This window comes from Lactuca virosa, chromosome 4 (assembly GCF_052849685.1).
Source record: "Lactuca virosa cultivar CGN04683 chromosome 4, Lactuca_virosa_CGN04683_v6, whole genome shotgun sequence".
Lineage (NCBI taxonomy): Eukaryota > Viridiplantae > Streptophyta > Magnoliopsida > Asterales > Asteraceae > Lactuca > Lactuca virosa.
In genome coordinates, this window is record NC_136429.1 from 159,065,603 (window position 1) to 159,074,460 (window position 8,858).

Genomic DNA, 8,858 nt, shown 5'->3' on the forward strand with positions numbered 1-8,858 from the left:
AATCCTCATCGTGGCGGGCGCAGGCGCCGCCACTTCTCCTCCCCCTCCCTGCAACCTCGGACAGTTGGCCCGCATATGGCCGGTCTGGTTGCACCCTGTAAAGCTCACAAACTCCCGAATATCATCCCTCAGCATGGAATGATATCTCGTCCTCCGCATCTCCTCATCGGTAGCATATTGTGGGATCAACAATGCTAACTATCGAAAATTGGCGGTGATCTCCGCCACAGTCTCAGTGGTCTGCTGGAGTTCCTGGAACTCTCTCACCATCCTCTGCACCTCAATGGCCAGTGCAAACTCTAAGTCAAATCGCCGAACGAACTCGGCCCATGTCATCTCGGCCACATCGGCTGCTCCCACCTGGCTAGTAACCTCGCCCCACCAATCTCGGGCCATGTCTCTCAGCAAACAAGAAGCAAATCCCACATTTGCCGCATCCAGGCAAGAACTCGTGCCCTGGGAATTCTCGATATCCGCCACCTAGCGTCGGCTAACAATGGGGTCCCTGACCCCAAAAAACTTCGGCGCCCCGCACGCCTTGAACTCCCGGAATGAGGGAGTTCGGGCCCCAACCTGACCCGCAACAATCTCGGCTCTGATTGCCCTAAGCCTCTCCTCCATAATCTCCATCATACCCTCCTTGACCGTCCCAAACATGACTGGGGTAGCGTCAAGGATGCCCCTCATATCCTTGGCTACAATAATCTCGCGCAGCCTTTCGTCAATGACATCGGTAGTGTCGCGTAATCCTGCCTCGGATCCAGATCCCGATCCTGATTCCTCTGCTCCAAATCGTGTCACCACCATAACGTACTGCAATACCATAAGACATAATGATCAACATATCTATAATTGGGATCTTCCCACCCCGGTCCTCCTTAGAGCTCCCAGGCCGGACATTGGTTCGGGTACAGGTCCTGTGCTTTCAGTAGTACGGGCCCAATACTACCTTCCACACCTACCTGTACCTTTCCCCAATGCCCTACCTGATAACTCCAATTCGTCCCAAAATAAACCATATCCCACGGGCTACCGCATACATCAAATCCCAGGCCTTCCTAAGATTTTCTCTACTCACATCAATCAGACCAATCATAACATGTTCCCTTTATGCATTCAAATTATACACAGAAAATGATCAAACAGAATTTTGAATAAAAGATTCTACCCTAGGACCACAACCATACAAGGAACAGGAAATAAGGCCAAATCAATCATTTTAAGGCTATAAGCTCCTAACTGTATACAATTTTAAAAGAATACACATAGCAAGTTCCATACGATCATCAAAGCTAAAATATTAGTATAACATGGCTAACACATTGGGGAACTACTTACATGGCTCAGCTGATCACGCGCGTTGCACCATCATCTTTTCCTTTCTTTAAAAGATTTTATTTTATTTTTGAAAACAAATTTACCATTTCCTTAGTTTGAGTCCTGACACACCCGAGAGTGTGCCCGAATCCCTCAAACCAAGGCTCTGATACCAACTTGTAACGACCCAATTTTTCAAAGAAAATTTTCATTTTTGATTAATCAAACACATTTCCATAAATTACGAAATCCCAATAGAATTGTTTTCAAAACACAAGTCAAATACAACTTTTATTCCAAACATCAGAGTGTCCCGTAAAAATGCCTGAGAGAGAGTGCACACCACACCATCAAGCCTTGCCCTTGCCCTTGGGCTCCGATGTACCTGAAACAAATCCACAAACTGTAAGCTAACGCTTAGTGAGTTCCCTAGAGCATACCCCACACACAAATCACATAACACACATCATATCATCTATAAAAGCTACCTCTACCATATATCACATATCACCTTAGCTCTAAAAGCTATCTCTAGCATATATCATATATCACCTTAGCTATAAAGCTATCTCTACCATTAGCCATAAAGGCTATCTCTACCGTTAGCTATAAAATCTATCTCTACCCTTAGCCATAAAGGTTATCTCTACCGTTAGCCATAAAGGCTATCTCTATCGTTAGCTATAAAAAGCTATCTCTACCATAGCCCTAGAGGCTATCTCTACCGCTAGCCATAAAGGCTATCTCTACCACATATCACCACATAATCATGCCACACGCCTCTTCACAGCAAGTATATCAACTATCATAAAATGGGCCGGCCTTGGTGCCTTAGACCCATTGGTATGGTGAGAAGACTCACCTCGAATGTAGAAGCTTCCTGGAAGAAATCCTTAGCTGCTGCCCTGTCCACTTCCTGAGCTATCAATACCGATCAATATACCCAATTAGCAATTGGGTCCTATACCATAATCCTTAATCCATGCATGGGGTAAAATGACCATTCTACCCCTGGCCCAGTATGATCCAAAACTAAGGCCCAATCCCAAAAACAAAACCCAACACTAGGTAGGCTTTCCAAGCCCACTAGTGGCCCACTAATGGCCCAATTTGCTAAATTGGGCCCAATCCCTCTAATGGGCCTTACCCTAAGCCCAAACATATTCTTGGCCCATAACATCTGACTTCTAATGGTCCACTAAGGCCCAAAGATCCAAAGTCCACTGCTTGGCCCAACCCGAGGCCCAAAACACACCAAGCCCATAACTGATGAGTACGCGAGGCGTACTCCTCTGTACGCTAAGCGTACTGGCTGAAGGTGGTGTACGCTGCGCGTACCTACATGTACGCCCAGCGTACTCCTCTGTTAAGCCACTTTTCCTATTAAGTGCTTAATACTCTATTCCAGAAGCTACAATTATAGATCCAAGTCCTCTTCAACGTCTTAATCCATAAAGTTGATTACTTGGTGGCTTGCAACCCACCAAGAGAGTCCAAACTTGAAATGTGACAACAAACTTCCATGGAAAGGCTAGATCTCATGCATGGTCACAAGTGAACCCTAAAGATTGGAACTTTACTGCTTATGGGGCTCATATGACACTAAGGGTGACAACCCTAGACCTAGGAAACGAGTTGAGTCATAAAGATCAATTCTTGGGACCTAAAAGGTACAAAAACTCCATTAACATAGATCTAAGCATACTTGAGGGAAGTTTTAGACTTTATACCTCAAAATGATCTGAAATGGAACCACAATCTTGGATCTACTGCTTTCCCTTTGATCCACCACCTTTCTATACTCTTCACTTGCTTGAAAAATGGCTTCACAACACCAAAATGCTCTCTAATGGCCTCTAAAGCTCCAAGAACACTCAAGGGAGGATTAGGGTTTCGTGGTAGTTGTCTAAAGATGAGAGGGGGGCTGATATCTAGGGTGTTATGTTCTTTATATAGTGACATACCCTAAAATTTAGGGTTTAGGGACTCTAAGCGTACGTTGGGCGTACGTCTCTCTGCATCCGTGTCCATTCGCCCTTATACGCTGGGCGCAACCCAACTTACGTTGGGCGTAACCTCATGCCCACCACCTTGCATGCATGGTACTTACTTGCCAAACATTTCCATTCAAGGACCAATTCTGCCAACAACTTCAAAGCACTATAACTTCCTCGTTATAAGTCCGCTTTCGACGAACTTTATATTCACGAAAAGGTGGCGGGAAACCCTATGCTCCTAGCCACACCTCCAAGTCTAAAACCTTCTGAATATAAATTCATTTTCCACGAAAGCCCGAACTGCCACTTTACCGAGATACCCCTAGGCTCCAAAACACGAGTCGAATACCCGGATCACTTCTAATACATCACCCGCACCAAATGGGCCTAGATCTTACCTTCTCCAAAAGCCATTGTCTTTATAATGACCGAACTTCGAGCCACAGCCTCAGACTAGGAATTGATTCAGAATAGGGCGTTACATTGACATTGGGCCTCGCCCGATACACACATAATCATATGACCATATAATCATATAAACATATAATCCTACTAGCACGTGGAATAATCACAAAGACTATAGCATACCATACAGTCCTTGAGCCCCGCACGGCATCCGGCCTCGCCCGGTAATCATAAAAACATATACTAATAATTAGCATACAATCTACTCATCAGGCCCCGCCTGGCATCAGGCCTTGCCCGGTAAGCATACCATCGTACAACACATGCAAGAGTCATGTAGACACTAGCATCCTAACATATACACCATGGGTTCGCATTGGTGCCTTCGACCCGCTAAACCCACTGAGGAAACACACCTCGCACTGTCGAGTCACACAGATAATCCCTGGCTGCTGGCTGACAGATCCCCGAACTATCAATATCAAATAACATTCAATTAGCAATTGGATTCCCATCCAAACCATCAGACCATTACTAGGGCAAATGACCAATTTACCCCTTACCTACTTTGGACCAAGACTTAAGCCCAAAACTAATAATCCAAAAGGCCCAAATACCAAATTAACCACCCAAGGCCCAATTCATGGCCCAATTTTCCAAATTAGGCCCAAATCCCATTGTAGGCCTTCACAAATAATTATCATCCTAAAACCTGATGGCCCAATAGGGCCCAAGACAACTAAGCCCAAAAGATGGCCCAAACTGAAGCCCAACATCGAAATCCAATTCCAACCACTAGATCTCATTCATGGGGCTAAAAGGGTCCAAAACCCATATAGACTAGATCTAAGCTTCTAATGAGAAAGGTCATAGCTTTTTACCTCAAACAAGCTAGAAATGAAGTAGAGAATCAGGATCCATAAGCTCTTGCTTGATCCACAACTTTGCACCAAACTCCATCTTCTTAAATATGAACCAAAACACACCAAGATGGACACAATGAGCTCAAAAACACCACCATGGAGGCTAAGGGACGATTTCTAGGGTTTTGGGGACTTTGAGGCTGGTAGAGAGGCCAGCCGTAAAGACTTAAAGTGCTTTTATAGGGTACAACATCCAAAATTAGGGTTTTCACTTACTCCTCGTACGCCCCGTGTACTCCCCATACACCCAGCATACGAGGCATAACACTCTCGATCCTTCCTTCGCAGTATGCTAAGCGTACACCATATTGCGCCTCGCGTACTACCCTTCGCACCAGAACGCCCCGCGTACTACCTATGTACGCCCCGCATACTAAGGTTTCCTCTTAACCCTAAAACACTCTGAAGCCCATAACTTATTCATTATAAATCCGATTACGCTGATCCTTATATCCATGAAAGGTAACAAGAAGCGCTATGCTTTAATAAACTCATACTTGCCTTCTAATTTCCCGAACAAACATCCAATTTTCATAAAAGCCCGAGCTGACATATTACAAAAATACCATTTGGCTCCAAAACACAAACCGAACACCTAGATCATCCAAGTTACATCATCCACCTCCAAATGAGTCCATATCTCAATTCTTCAAGGGTCCTATGTCTGCTACTACCCAATCCTTGATAACCACCCCGAAATGGGAAACAATTCGAAACAGGGAGTTACAACTCTCTCCCACTTAATTTATATTTTGTCCTCGAAGTCATTCCTTACCATCCCCGTCCTGCCAGACAACCTAAGCAACACGGCCACAACCCCTAGCATACCACAACCTTCCCAAGGCAACCGAAACCAACCCTAGCAGGGCTCTCCAACCCGAAGATGAACGAATCCTTTCTACGCCTGAAAATAATCCCTTGCAAATAACCACATCTTACTCAACCTGAAATCTAAAGTCTCTTAATGGTGTGACTCCCTGACAGACCGCCCATACAGAACCATTGCTAAATCCAGTCCACTTATCTCCCAACTGACTACTCAACTTGTGATAACTTGAGGTTCCCACTATAATACAGAATCGCAGACCAATTATTGTCGTAGAACATTTATAATTGAAAGAAGGCTCAGATAATCCTTCGAGTAGAAGACTCATCCCTACAACAGTTAGACTCAGACGAGAGCTGCACAATAGGGTCAACTCATTTACTTTGAGATTATTTAATCCAAACTGCAAGTGACCTAACATATTCTCCGAATAACAAGCGACTCCACACATGAGTTTCAAATCAATAATACTGCCTTGAGTTATCTTGATGCCCTTTACAGATAGATCCAATCTGAGACACAATCACATGGTCTTGATCTATAATCCAAACTGAATCCATTCCTAACCCTTGAACCCTTAGATTGATGCCCTTGGCATATATTTACCCCAATTATTATCTCACTGAAAAGAAAATACTGCACAAAAATACTCGTGATTCCCAACTCGGGACCTCACCCAAAACCAACCCGATACTTAGCTCGTAACCCGAGATCCTAGATCTGCACTTGCATTTCACCCAAAACCTTCTGATTCACGACAACCCCTCACTACACCGGGATATAAAGGTTCCCAAACCATCGCTGAGACTACCAGTCTCGCACCTGGTCCAACCACCAGGTTCCCAAGAGTCCAAATAACAAGGCTACCCAGCCTATAAACCCCTCTGTGTCACATACTGACCACCCACTTAATCATGTAACTCAAGATCCAATACCTTAACCCAACGGTCTCTACCGGGTCCCACCTGTATTGCCATAATCACACGGGCCTCGCCTATGGGTCCCACCCAAACTATACCACAGAGCGGCCTCGCCCACGAGTCCCACCCATCTAGAGCTACAGAAGCCCGACTCCACCTCGGACCCCAGTGGTCCTTAACCTAAAACAGAGAGGTACTCCTCGATAATCCTGATCGGCATGCCCAACGCACGGACTGGCTCCCCTTTACACTCATGACCACCTCTATCGATAGTCTACCTCGAACTGGTGAATGCTACGATCCCATCACAGTCTTACAACACTTCTAACCAACTATGGTTACCACCCATGGCCTTACCACACCCAAACCAACACAACCCCACACATCCTAAGCCGAAACCTACATCTAACTACATCCAATCCGTTGTTCGAGTCATCCTTCGAATTTCAAAGTGTTCATCCTGGACTCAACCACAAGCCTGCTATGCATAATAAAAAAGACGCTGACAAACGGTTGGAAGTTTCCTGAACTCCTACTTACACAACCTCAATCTAAATAGCCACTTGGGTTGTCTCTCCTCCTCGCCAGGATGTGCTTGCCCTAGTTCCACACCCTTCCTAACTCCCAGAAATACTAATCGATTCTCCCCCAGTTGGATTCGACAAAGCTCTCTCACCTCTTAATCTGATGGATTCCCCACCCATCAACCTCACATAGCATGAACCGCCTATGACCTGCGTTAATCAATACTAGCAATCCCTTTACTAGCCAAACTCAATTATCACCTAACTCCTGAAATCCTGAAGAATACTCTTGAAATCTTAACAAGTCTGATAATCCAAATAACCTCCCATGATAGCATACCAATTCCTTGAGTTCTTATGATGGCGACTAAAAAAACCATAACCCTTACCCTGAACTGACGAATCTTCACCCCAACTTTTATTCTCAAAGAATCATTGAATTCTAATCGTCTACAACCCATGCAAATATAAAACTCACCTGACATTTCCAATGACCAATCAACTCATGCAACTAACACCACCATCTTCCTGTTACCCCTCCTCTCCTAGCAACGGTAGTGTTTAAACCCCAAAAGTTCTTCCATAGACGACTGCCGATCCCACCAGATAAAAAGATAAAACAACTGAACCCTGAATTTACTGGAGAACTAACCTGCTAACCCTGACCAAGGATCCTCCAAACAATACCCCTGAATTGATCCTATCAAGATCCGGAATAACAACCGAACACACTGAAACCCGCTCAACAAGATACGACCCTCTAATGATTCATTGAAGACTCTCGGCATGCAGAATGGCATATCACAGTCCTTGATAATATAACCCAGACAATAGCAGAGAACCAACCCGATATATAACTTGCCCAAACCCAATCAAAATTCCAAAGCAATACAAATTCCTGATAACAACCTAGAAGACAATAGAAGATAACATACCCGCAAAAGCATCTGAAGGAATCATGACCTCCTCCTCCTGAGGTACCCCAACCATCCTGAGGACATGGTGCAAAACTCCCCTCCGATCCCAATGACAAGAACTAACAATAAGATCCTCCATCCTGAAGGATTCTAAGGACCCACAAGCTTTGGGCTCCAGATGAGCCCCCAACTGACTTGCTACAAACTTGGACCGAAAGGCCCCATGACGACCATCCAAGAGCTCCAAAATCCCTTCCTTCCTTCCTTCCTTGATTGAACCAAAGATCACTAAGGTCCATTCCAAAATACCATGAGCAATCTTCGATGAGATGAAATACCGCATCCGCGCATCGATCGGATCAGTACCTGCACCTGTGCCGGAACCAGAACCAGAACCTTATTCCTTAATGCTCAACACCATACCAAAAACAACATGAAAAATATCTGAATATACCCAAGAACCCTCATCTCACAGGCTTCCTAGATTCTCCCTGATTCGAGTATGGATCCTGTGTTTTCAGTAGTACGGGCCCAATACTACCTTTCACACTTATCCATACTTTCCTCAATATTCCTCCTGCATCCTCTAAGTCACCTTCTCAATCCATACACCAGACACTCGCTAACCAGCGCAACGAAACCCACTGAAGCAATTCCCTAGGCTTTCATAGGTTTCAGACCTCACCCGACCAAAAGCTGTTGAAGAACTCCCCATAATTCCAGTCACCCACCTCATGAATACAATCACATGCAACAAAGCTTAGATAATCCTTTGAGTAACAGACTCATCCCTACAATGGTTAGACTCAAACGAGAGCCATGCAATAGGGTCAAATCCGTCACTCTCAGATTATCCAACCTTTGCCACATATGACTTAACATATTCACTTAGTAGCTAACTCCCATCACCTAAGAGTACTACAAAGCAAGCAGCATTCATGCAGTAGCACTCCAATCCATAGAATAATCACGAGCATCAAATTCCACATACTACGGCTCATACTAGGAGCTCCCACTCTCACTACTGAT